The sequence below is a fragment of the Lepidochelys kempii genome, chromosome 7 (genome assembly GCF_965140265.1).
Source record: "Lepidochelys kempii isolate rLepKem1 chromosome 7, rLepKem1.hap2, whole genome shotgun sequence".
NCBI classification, from domain to species: domain Eukaryota; kingdom Metazoa; phylum Chordata; order Testudines; family Cheloniidae; genus Lepidochelys; species Lepidochelys kempii.
This window is the reverse complement of record NC_133262.1, coordinates 24,699,215-24,711,693: the sequence shown is the minus strand read 5'-3', so window position 1 is coordinate 24,711,693 and position 12,479 is coordinate 24,699,215. Positions and strand designations below refer to the sequence as shown.

General features: G+C 42.2%; 1 protein-coding gene across 3 annotated transcripts in view; it reads left to right on the top strand.

The window, feature by feature from the left end:
• Positions 1 to 609: 609 nt before the first annotated feature.
• ABHD6 (abhydrolase domain containing 6, acylglycerol lipase) overlaps positions 610 to 12,479 on the top strand; it is a 44,619-nt gene continuing 32,749 nt past the window's right edge. The window contains exon 1 of one of the 3 annotated variants that reach the window (XM_073351436.1): positions 610 to 768. The gene's annotated coding sequence lies outside the window, so the exon portion shown is untranslated. Of the gene's footprint in view, positions 769 to 919; positions 997 to 1,742; positions 1,765 to 12,479 lie in introns of those variants that run through there. The other 2 variants (XM_073351438.1, XM_073351439.1) reach the window with 2 other exon arrangements.

The following is a 12,479-nucleotide window of genomic DNA, read 5'->3' as shown; positions in this document are numbered from 1 at the left end:
GTACTCCTTTTCTTTTTGCGAATACAGACTAACACGGCTGTTACTCTGAAAACTATTCATTGCGTTGTATAACCCTGAACTTTTATTACTCGCACAGGAAAGGAAACGTTTTCATATAGGGCTTTTGATTTGCCAGTGTCCCTTTAATTACAAGAGTGTAGCTTAACTCAGTGACACAAAACGGCGGATTTATTGCTTGCAGAACAAGCCCAGCTGGGGCAGCCTCCCATCAGCTTTGCAGCAGCCTGTTAGTGGCGGTGCCCAGTATGATGTCATGCCACTTCTGCTGATGACGTCTGTTCAGCTCTGGAACCAAAACAATCCAAATGCATACCCAGTGCAGCACCAGGGACCCTTAATCACGGCCCCCCTGGGGTGCCCGCCAAGAGCTGGTCGTCCGTATCTGTGCGCTATGTCCCAGGCAGGCACCAGCCCGTGGCTAAGGGGGAGCAGCTCCAGACAACGGGATATAGCGATGGAGCTTTATGACATTCCATTGGCCCGGGGGGCAGGGCGGGCTGCTGTTCAGACTGAGCCCGAGCATTTTCTGTCGGAGGGGGAGGCTCCCGTGCTCCCTGCCTTTAAGGTGCAGGGACAGAGAGAGAGAGAGAGAGAGAGGGAGGCAGAAGCAGCGCGCGCGGCAGTTGCGGGGCTGCAGCCCGGGACAGCCGCAGCGTAAGGCGGCGTCTCGAGCCGAGCGGGGCAGCTGCTGCAGGGCCGGCCCCGGGGTGGGGACGCCGCGGCGGCGAAGCCGGAGAGCCCGGGCGGGTGAGGACGGGCTGAGCTAGGAGGCTGTGCGTGGAGGTGCCGGGGAGGATGCTGCTGCTGCAGCGGCCGGGAGGGGAGGGGAGGGGATGCAGGCGGCGGCGGCGGCGGCGGAAACAGCTGGAGGCAGCCTGGCTTGGGCCACTGCCGGGGCTTGAGGCGCCGTGTCAGCGATCGGGGCGGGGAGAGGGGCTGCAGGTGCAGCCGGGGGGCAGACCCCGGAGCGCCAGGGTATGTGGTCTCTTCTGAAGCCTGACGGGAGCCGGGCCTGGGCAGCGTGTGGGTGGCTGTGGGGGGGCAGCCACCCGCGCCCACATTCACCTGGCTCCACCCAGGCACATAGAGGCAGCGTCCCTGGCCCCCTGGGTCGGCGCCGCAGTACAGTCGGACTCCACACATGCATGTCCTGGACCTGGTTACTCCGCAGAGGCGGAAAAGGTCCCCTCAGAGCTCTTCGCCTAGCAGCAGCCACGCTCCTCCCCAGAAGTGGCTGGCTTTCGGAGGGTGCTGTGATGTGACCTCACCCGCGTGTGGTCTGTAAAGCGCTTTGTTGTGCTAAACCTTGTAAAACATCCTTCCTGGGGCAGGGGGCGATCGCACAGGAAAGGTGGAACCAGATGGGATTCTATTCTAGAACGTTGTCCCTAGCTGCGATTTCCTGAGTCAGCACGGCTGTTCTCAGGAATTTACCAAAATTCTGTGAGAAGCTAACACCATGTGTGTCTGTCTGTGAATGTATATCTGTGATGGGATATCACTGGTGTTGCCGGACTGTTTAACAACGTTTGGTGTTTCTTTTATTGCTTAAATTGTGGTTCTCACAAGAAGGGCCTGTGAATTCTTCAGTGCCCTAGCCTCTCTTGTGGGCTGCAGAGATTCACTTGGTCATTCTCTAAAGTGGGTCTCAGGAATTGGCTTATTTAAATTTTTTAAAACAAGATTTTTGCACAGATCCCTGTGCCACTTCAGATATGGACCTGACATAAGACTGTAGGCGTTGTAAGTAAAATGGTTTACTGGTGAAGTTTGTTGAACGCTCTCCAGCCATCAGAATTACAGGCACAGAATGTTTAAGCTTGCAGAAGTTTTAAACTGAGTTTAAATATTTATTTCAGAGAGCATTGAGCACAGTGAGTGGGATTTCTCTTGAGATTATAGGGCATAAGGCACATTCCTATCTGGGAGAATCAAAAGCAGTTTGGGGGATTGTTTTCAGCTGAAAATTCCTAATCTGTTTTAATACGGGGGAAGTCTGTTGATGTACTCAATATAAACCGAAGTGCCTACACGTGACCTCCTGAGCACCAGTGGAAACAACACTGAGCTTCTTCCATAACAGAGTAGGATATGTGTAATGCAGAATTTTCTCATCTCCGAGATCTCAGAATTTGGGCCAGGATTTAAAATAATGTGTTTTAGTGTTTCCTTTTTGAAAGGGAAGAGTTGTTACTAATCTGTGATTTAAAGGGGAGGGGGATTTTGCTGCTTTATGATCTTAGACTTTAATGAAGGACAATGAGGAAGGCTAGGGGAAATTTCTGATGCAGCTAAGCTGACCAGATGTCCCAATATTATTGTGACCATCCTGATATTAAGGACTTTATTTTATATAGGCAACCTATTCCCCCCTCCTGATTTTTCACAGTTGCTGTCTGGTCACTAGATGCATCTGAGAACACTGATATGTCAGGAAGGATTTGTTAGTTATGTATTGCTTACTGTACTGTGTCTGAGCCATTACAGGCAGCTTCGTTTTAGAAGTAATGGGACAATTTCATCAAAAGGGAGTATGTGTGTTGTGTATATGTATGTCTTTCATATTTTAATAAATCAGTGGATCTTCGTGAGCACCTATACAGTTCTGGTATTTAAAAAAAAGTTGTTACGTTCTCACTGTAACTGTTTTTAATTTGAAAGTAGATAAATAGCCACTGAAAAATGTCTCTATTGATTTTTAACATTGGAAAAGCAAAGTGGGATCCATGTCTATTATTTTGAAGAACCCGCCTTCTTCCAAAATGAAATTCTATGCGTATCAGATGGTGTAGTATAAATGCTACTTTGATCAATGTCTATACACTTGGAAAGACATTCAGAATCTGGTTAGGCTGGAGCCATTCTTTAGATTTATTAGGGGAAAGCATATAATCTGTTCCCCCAACCTTTCACATTCATATCCTCTTATATATGAGCAATGATAACTTCAGACATACAAATGAAATAAATAGGGAAATTACGCAACTTGTGTACACCACTTAAAATGTGTCTTTATACATGCTGATGTATACGCATATACATAAGGGATGGAGATTATTTTTGGATTTGGAAGAAAGAAGGGGGCTTTTCTCTGTGACTTTAAGCCAGCTGCTATTGTTGGAATCACAGCCAGTACCAGTTAAGCTTTTCAACAGTGTTTTAACCATGCTGTTGACAAGTACCAGTAATCAGTTGTTGCTGTGTTTTGATAACTGATACTGAAAAACAGGGATAGAAACTGAACCCAAATGACCTGATTTCAGTTTGTTTCTCTTGTGTTTTACAAAGTAAAAACAGGTCAAAGATACAGAGACTGTGAAACTCAGAAAAAAAAAATATTTATTCGTCTTGAAGCAGTCTGTAAATAAAGTCTAACACTAGCTTTTCTTAATTCCATTCCTTTTAGGACTGGATTAAGCAGGATAGCTAAGTGGCTCCTGGACAAGCAGTTCCCTCCATAGCATTTCAAATATTAATAGATCTTAATTTACATTAAACAATTATATGGCTTCTGAAAGACTGCAGAGCATAGCACGTGTGTGAAAAGTCAGAACAGCTGGAATAAATTATAGCAGTATCAAAATGGTACATCAAATTATTTCTTATATATATGGCATTGTAAGCAGAAGATGGTTTCAAAGAGAAACTTCAATTTTTCTTGTGTTATTAGCTAGTTCAGGTTGGGGTTCTGGTGACAGACGCTCTGCTATTGTGGTTTATCATAGCCTGAAAATCCCTCAGCGGGGTCTTACATTTGTATTATGTTGTTTCTTCTCTATTTATTAATATTTCAAGTAAAAATAAGATGGATTTAAATTTTTTGTAACTTTCAGTATTTTTAATTTAAAAATCTATTGCTGTGTAAGTCAGAAATTGAGTGCTCTGGAGCCAAGTAACATTAAGCTAAATATAGACTATATCCAAAATTATTTTGATTTTTACAGACACAGTTCTTTACTGATAATGGCTACGTTAAAGTTCAGCGGGCCTGTTTAATGAAAATATATATATGATTTCTACAGAAAGAAAGTCCTCCATGACCTTGCACAGATTTGCGCAGATGGACTTTTTTCTTCCCTTGCTGAACTGGGTCCTAAATTCTCACCTCCATTTTTAGCTTTTGAATTCAAAAATTGTTTGGTATGTCAGTACTCCCAGTGGCGTGTATTATCCTGTGTATGCGAAACACCATTTCATCAAAAGGAGTTTGCCTTGTAGGTTATGTAACTTTCCCCGAGACACATTGTACAAAAAACTGGTGATACTAATGAAGAGTATCAGTGCTCTGTGCATGCTGCTCTGGTACTTCACTGCTTCAGATTTGAATTTCACCGCCCCCTACTTGAATCTCATAAACAATATTAAACTAGTTCAGATTAATTTAGTTTTGGTGAGGAGGCATCTCTGTTTTAATTGTGCCACTGAGCGTGCTGTTTTTGAAGCCTGTTTGGGGTTAACTTGTTAAAATCAAAAGAAACATTTGAATTATACCCCAAGAATTCTTTTATACCAATTCACATGCCAGCAAGGAACAAGACCGACTATAGACAAGGATTTTAAACTCATTCAGACTAACTAGCCAGTCTTTTGGCTGAGTGCTGCTGACAGTGCAGTTATTCTGCCATACTCAGTAAGTGGCAGCTTTTCTACTTTTGAAACTTAACATTTTTACATTTGAACAGGTTATTCAGTTAATTGAGTTCAAATGGGGAATAATGATTTATGACCTGACGAATGCTTGGTTATAAATTTCCTTGCTCTTCCTTCTGCTTTTGATAATTATTCATTAGATTATTTTGGACGAAGGGGCTGTTGGGTAAATTCTGTGGGACTATCTGGAACTGCTCTTGAATGATTTAAATCCTGTTTCACCACCTACGTTACTTCTGTCACTCACTTACATGCTGTTTCTGGCAGCAGTAAGACATTTGGGATGACAGGGTTTTATTTTGAATCCCTTTCTAGAGAATGCTTTAATCTTAGAGGCGTGTGGTCCAGTGGTTAGCTCAAATCGGGGCAGCAGCACTCATGGGTCCTAGTCTCAGCTCTGCTGCTAGCTCATTGTAAACGTCAGTGTTTTTCGTTACCTACCTTGCATTGGTATTGTATTATAAGGCTTGCCTAATTAATGTTTAGGAAGTGCTTTGAGGACCTTGCAAGGAAGGCACTGTAGAAGCCCAGAGTGGTGTTTTTCTCCCATCTGTTGCTATGCAAACAACACTTGGTTACAAAGCTCTCGTTGGGATAATTTAGCCTTTGAGAACAGATTGTGATCCAATGACGTGCAGCTTTTAATGAGTGCAAGTCATGGGTTTTGGCTTTTGTTTTAATTTAGTTTCTGACAGAATCAAAATGTTGCTTGTTGTGTTTCAGTGATGGTTAAATTAGCATCCTCTTTTTTAGTTGTGTTGCCTTTTTAATAGCAGTAATATTATTTTGTCTTTTGTTAAGAGCTTAGGTGTTACTGTGGGCTAAAAAAAAAAACCTAACCAAAACCTGAGGTGGCTTCTGAAAAACAAAACAAAATGCATCCTTTCCCTAAAGGACAAGTTTGCTGCTTTCACTCTTCCTGGTCCCTGCTGGCATGGCATGTGGTGCAGGAAGCCAATTTTGCTCCTGCTGTAAAATTTTTGTTGTCTTTTTAACTCTATCCTTTCTTTAAAGCAACCCACAACACGGTAAACAAGACACTTTCTGGAGGGTAAAAGACATTTTAAGTAGCTTGCTAGTCTGAATCAGTGCCACCTGCAGTTTGGGGATTGATTTGAAGAATTAATTTTCTCTATACGGTTTTGCTTGTATGGTTTTATGCTGCCCTCCTTGCCCTTCCCAGCATACGGGGTGTGAGGCAAGGTGAAGGAGTGCTGGGGTTTGATAGTTCTTGCCTATTGCCACAGCCGCAGATGGCTGGGGAGAGAACCACCCTCCCCAGAATCTAGGGAATGCAATAGGTACTGCTGGGGGAATTCTGTGCCACTGCATGTGCGCAGAATTAGTGTCCCCCTGAGATTTATTTGCTTTCCCACAGAAAAATGACTTTCTGACAGGGAAACAAAGGGAAGCTGCAAGCACAGTCATGCATCACTTCCTAGGAGAGCAGGTACGTCATTTCACGCACCCGGAGCAGCTGGCAGAGAGATAAATTACTGCAGGGTTAGGGACTTTCAGATCAGGCTTGACAAAGCCCTGGCTGGGATGATTTAGTTGGGGATTGGTCCTGCTTTTAGCAGGGGGTTGGACTAGATGACCTCCTGAGGTCCCTTCCAACCCTGATATTCCATGATTCTATGACACCCCAGCCAGTAGCTTCTGCCCTGAGCTGCGGTCAGCTGCTGGTCCCAGCTGGGCTGTAGGCAGGAGAGGACAGGACTTCATCTTCCCCTGCAAGGAGTGTCTGGGCTGTGTCAGAACCCACCCCCAGAAACCGCCCGCAGCTGCAGGAAGCTCAGCATCTTACCCTGCTTCCTGCCCACATCGCTCCTCAACTGTGGGGGGGGGTCACTATACGGGGAGCTGCTCCCCCATCCACCCAATGCCCATGTATCCGGACCTCCCATACCCAGACACCCCTGCCAGGCCTCACCGTGTATATCCAGAACTCCCCTAGCCCTCCATACCCGAACCCCACCCCACTGAATCTTAACCACTGCATCTGGAGCCCCCCTGCATGCAGACTCCCTGCCTCCGGACCCTTACTCCTGCACCCAGACCACTACCCACTGAGCTCCCTCCACTCAAACCCCCACCCCGTGCATCACCCTGAGCCCCACATCCAGACCAACAAATAGCTCCACCTCCACCCCACCAAGCCTCACTCCCCCAGCATCCAGACAACCCCGCCCCCCGCACTGAGACCCCCACACCCAGATCCCTCCACTGAGCCCCAACCAGCTTCACCTGGAAGCCCTGGCAGAGTCCCATTGCCCCTGCACCTGGAACCCCCCCAAAAAGCCTGTGTGCATCCAGATCCCCCCACACTTAGACCCCCCACTGAGCTGCCTGCATCCAGATTGTCCCACACAGAATCCTCTCACACCACACCTGGATCCCCTGACACTGAGCCCCTCCGCACTTGGATCCTGCCTGGTTGAGCCTGCGTGCCCACACTTGGTACGCGTGGTGCAAAGGGGGGGCCCCAGGGTGTTTCTGGGGCAGGCCCAGGCCCAGGTGCTGCATAAGGGTCAGGTGCAGCCTCACCGCTGAGTCCGTGTCCCAGGGGTGAGGGGCCTGCATGGTGATCTCCCACCTTTGTGCAGCCAGTGGCCTGTGCTCCCCACTGCCATGCTGGAGTCTCTGCACTTATTTATTGACAAATTAAACTTGAAGAATTTTAAAATATTTTGTGCAGCATTTTTAATGTTTTGGCCCAGAATGCTCTTAGGAGTAAATAGGATGGATTGATTTAAATCAAAGAAGTGTAAATCACTGATTTTAATCAGCAAGCAAGAAACCTATTTTTAGGCCATCGATTTAAATTGTGTACTTTTAATTTTCCTAAAGCAAGTTTGATTCTCATTGGTTGGTAACCATTAAAATATGTTGGTTTGCAACTAAATATAACTTTTACACTAAATTTGGTACTTCTTTTTGCTAACCAGGAGCATACACTATTTAATTTATTACACATTTATTTAAGCAATCAGGGATTTGGAGCAATCAAATTTTTGAATTGCTCCACTCCAGCTCCACTCTGGCACCAATAGTGACTGCTCCAGCTCCGCTCCGCCCCCCAACTCAAATGAATTTTTAACTAAATAAAAGAGTGCATACTGTAATTTTGAAAAAATATTATTTTTATTCAGACTTTTAAAACAATTTAAATGTCAACAATGATACAAACTAGAATCATTCATAATTCATTCTGTAAAAAATTATTGCAGCAATCAAGTCGTCTTTCATAGCCTGCTGCAAATCATTTAAAATTAACTTTAAAGCTGAAAGCAGTCACTCTACACGAGCTTAAGTTGTTGGCATGCTCGAAGCAATTCTACAGGCAGCCTGAATGCAGTGTGAGTAGCTGTGAATGGCCTCAAAAACAGACTTAACTTTTAGCCTACCAATAGACTCCATCGCCTCACAATCTTCCCAAAAATTTATCTCGAATAATGCTTCATTACAATTATGAATTGCAGAAACTCACCGGCGTCTTTCTTGTTTATCCAATTCCTTTTCAAAGGCGTCATCTTCTAAAGAATTGGTGCTTGAATTATCTCCATTTCACTGTGATGGTTGAAGACATCTCAGGGTGGACGCTCGAACAAGTTCAGAGTGGAGATGGAAGTTTGAGACCAGCCTGCTATTTCTGAAGGATGTGAACTTTCTGAAACCGCATATTCAATTGTTGATGACTCCTTTTTTTGTGTTTCGTTTTCTTCAACTTCTTTCGCTGAGTTCAAATGTAGCAATAGATTTTGTTGTTCGAGTCGTCGAGTAATATCAAGGAGCCTTTCCTTTGCCTTTGTTATTTCTCTTGAGCATATTTCTCTTGACCATGGGTCAACATAAACTCCAGCAAGGAAATTAATATTGTCAAAAAGCTTCTCTTCGTGTTTGTGCACAGAGGATAGAATTCCTTCTGCAATTTGTCCACCATTTTCTTGCAAGAATTTTGACAGGTTTCGCCATTCCTTTATTAAAACTCCAGGGGTTACATCGATCGCTTGAAGATTCACAGTTGTTTGGTTTGGCTTTGCCAAGAGGTCTCGCAGGTTCTTCACTTTGTCCCATTCAGCTTTTGTTAACTTGAGTTCTCTTGTTCCAGGAGCAGCCACTTGTTCACAGTAAGATTGAAAAAGAGAAGCCGATCAATCATTGCAAATGTTGAACCCCAGCGAGTCACAGTATCCAGTGATTGAGTTACCCCATGTAGATCAAGCAGAACACTTTGAATACTTGGGGTTCGTAGTTTGACAACGACTTGTTGAATTTTTGCCAGAAATTTCTTTGCATGTTCTTTGTTCAGTCCATCCCAGATTGCCAACTGAAGAGTGTGAATACCACACCTCATCAGTTGGACTTTTGAGTCATCCTCATGAAGCCGTGTTGGAAGTATGAGGCTAGGGTCATTAACCCATTGTGCAGCAGCATCCATGTTGAGTTCGATTTCATCCATTCCTTTAGTTCCTTCATCAGGCAAAATAGCTTCATTTCTGTCCACATCTCTGTTCTCAAAGGTAGAAATGGTTTCATTGTCCTCGCTGGAATTTTTGACGGCACACGTCATGTTTGCTGCATTGTCAGTGCAGACGCTCAGCACTTGCATTTCACTGATCCCAAATTTTTCTAAAATAGCTTTTACTTTTCACTTATGAAGAATTGTGACTCCCTTCAGTGTCGATTTATGTCCAAGGTTTTTTACCACAGCTTTATCTTTTCCTTCTTTGTAGTACTGAGCATTGATTGCAAGGAAATTTCTGTTTCCACGGGTTGCCGCATCCATTTTCAGGTAGCACAATTTTTGCTCCAAAGCTGTCTTGAGCTCTTTGCGACCAGACTCAGCTATGCTGACAACTAAAATGACGAACCGCATCGTGCCCCGTCGAATTCCAAGCTGCCGACCCATTTCACCTACAATTTTTTGGAATCCTTTGTTCTTTAGCTTGAAGGTAGTGAGTGGTGTTGAACTCAAGCAAACCATTTCCATCAGCCCTTCATGGAAAGTATTGGCATCCACAGTGACTGTAGCCTTTGAGGACTTCAAATATGAGTCAAGTTTTGTTTGCTCAATTTTGGATTTCTTTTCAGATGAAGCTCCGCAAAAAATCTTTTCTCCAGGAGTTTTCAAAGAGCCAGATGAACGTCGTTTAGCCGCGTCCGCTTTCTGTTTTGCCTCATCTTCCTGGTCCTTTTTGTAAACCAGAGCCTCATAGTTTTCAGGATGGTTACGTTTTACATGCCGCCAAAGTCTGAAACTTTTCACAGCGCTTGCTTCACTTGTCTTGAAGCTAATGGTTTGAGCTCACCATTCACTTCCTTTTCCACCTTGCACATTGCCGATTTCGTCTTTGCTTTTCCCAAAAGCCCAAATTTTGGCTTTTCAAATTCAAAAGTAAGGATGTCATTGAGATCCTTTTCCGTAAATCGGCTATCAATCATCAGGAGCAGATTTGATGTTTTTGTTGAAGCCATGGCCAAATCTTCCTGTGCTGCTACCGCATCCCAGTGTTTCTTGTTTTGATCTTTGAAAAGCAATGAACAAAAGCATTACATTTTTTTTATAATGTACCTGCTTGTGATATCTTAACCGCTTAAGGTATTTCATTTTTGTCCAGAAAATCCAAAATAAATTCGATCTTATTTTCTTTTTACACAAAATTATTATTAAAGTATATTTTAATATTTTAACATGTTTCTTGCAGTTTTAATGAAGTAAGAAGTATTTTTAATATACATAATTAATATAAATTTTTATTTATAAATTGCAAGTTAGTTTTCCTTGTGAAATTTTGCTGTAAAAATATTTGAAATATTTTCCAAGTTTTTAATTAATATCTCAAAAATGCTTTAATATAGATATATCAATGAAATTTGGTATGTGCCGTAGCGTTAGTAGGTGCTATCGCTGTTCTACAACATTAATTGTTGGGATGTAACGAGGCTACACGTTACGAGGTTGAAAATAAACTTTAACAGGAAAGCGGATTCAAATTGCAAGCACAGTCCTTTTAGTAAAGAGAGCAAATGTTCAGAAATATGTTTTTCCGCTTTCCCGTTAAAGTTGATTTCCAACGTTCTGTCGTACAACATCATTCAAATAAAATTATTTAAACTACAGGCGTCGTGAAGTGGGGGGAGTGAGCCAATTTTATTTAGTATTTTTTAAATCTTTGACTATTTAACAGGTACGACCCTGGAATATGATTTAATACTAAAACATGTATTAAAATGGTACTCTTAATTTATTTTGTATAATTAACTGTTTCTGAGAAAACTGTTTAATCTGCTTAGATGCTTAGAGTGATACAAACAATTTTACTTATTACTTATTTTTCAACTTTGGAATCATAAATTTTAAATGTAATAATAAATATTAACCAAAAATTATTAACTTATTAGGGAACATAATATTATCGCTCGTAGCCAGGGGCAGTCGACATCTAGCCTTTCTTGAAATATAAAATAAAAATGGTCAACCGCCAGTTCGGGACGCCTATGGTTTAAATAATTTTGGATAATGTAATATGGTAGCACATACTAACACTAAGACACAGACATAATTTCATTACTTTTTGAGATATTAATCAGAAATTAACTTTTCATCACCTCCTTGAAGGGACTGTAGCTCCCTTAGGAAGAATTTTAGGATGCGTGTTCATTTTTTCTTAAAATGACCTAAGGATTCACCCTCAAAGTTGTGTTGGATGTTTTCCAATCACTCTGGATAGATCACAGAAATCACTCCTAATTTACGCAAAAATGTTTACTGTATATTTATATGCCTGCTGCACGTGACTTTTTCAGTAAATTTAAAATGACAAACAACGCTACCAAAAGACCATCGAACAGATAACATATAAAATAAGTCCGGCAGAGTGATACGGGAGCATGTACAAATGAACAAATGTACTGGTAATGGGAGCCTGTGGGAGAAATGAGCTTACGTGGTTAATATCTCTTGCGATATCTTAATGTTAATATTGCGTCTTGCATCACACTTTTCCGTAATTGCAGCACTCAGTGCGTCTCGTTGATCAACGCTTACAAAAGAACTATCAGTACATACTTATCTAACTAATCTACACGAGTACGTACTCGCCTAACCTTGGCACAAGGGTGGGAGCAGTCTGCAGTGTTGCTGGATATCTGATAGTTATCTGATTCTTTAATAAAACATATCTCCAAAAAACTTTGTAATTTTGTATCTGTACATTAAATCTTGATTTTGGCCGAAGTGAGAATAACTGTGACATTATGTAAAGTGGTAAAGTAGATGTTAATATCAGTTGCTATACAATCTGAAACTTTTTGGCACTTTTAGGACTTTCTTGCTAAATATCATTAATTTTGGATTGAAAATGAAAAAAAAAAAAACAACTGGAGCAGTGGAGCAGTCAAGATTTTCTGTGATCCGGCTCCGCTCCAGCTCCGGGCAAAAACCTGCAGCTCCACTGCTCCGCGCTCCAGCTCCAGATTCTTAATTCTTATTTTTAATTATGTTTGAAAATGATGAATGATGCAGTTCTTATTGACTGGATGATTACTTTTTACTTGTGATTTGTGTCTAGCTCTGTTTGGCTGAAAATTCAAAATGCACAAAAAATAGCTTTTTTTTTTTTTAAATAAAACTACTTGAAATGTTCTGGATACATAAATAAAAGTTTATTTACAGTACTTTAAATTGGGAGTAAGTCAGCTGAAGGCAGTAGAGTTACTTTGGTGGCGTGGAGTGAAGAATAAAGCCCAATGCTATAGTAATGGAAACATCAGTATTTTGTATTTTTCACCCTGATTTAGATTTG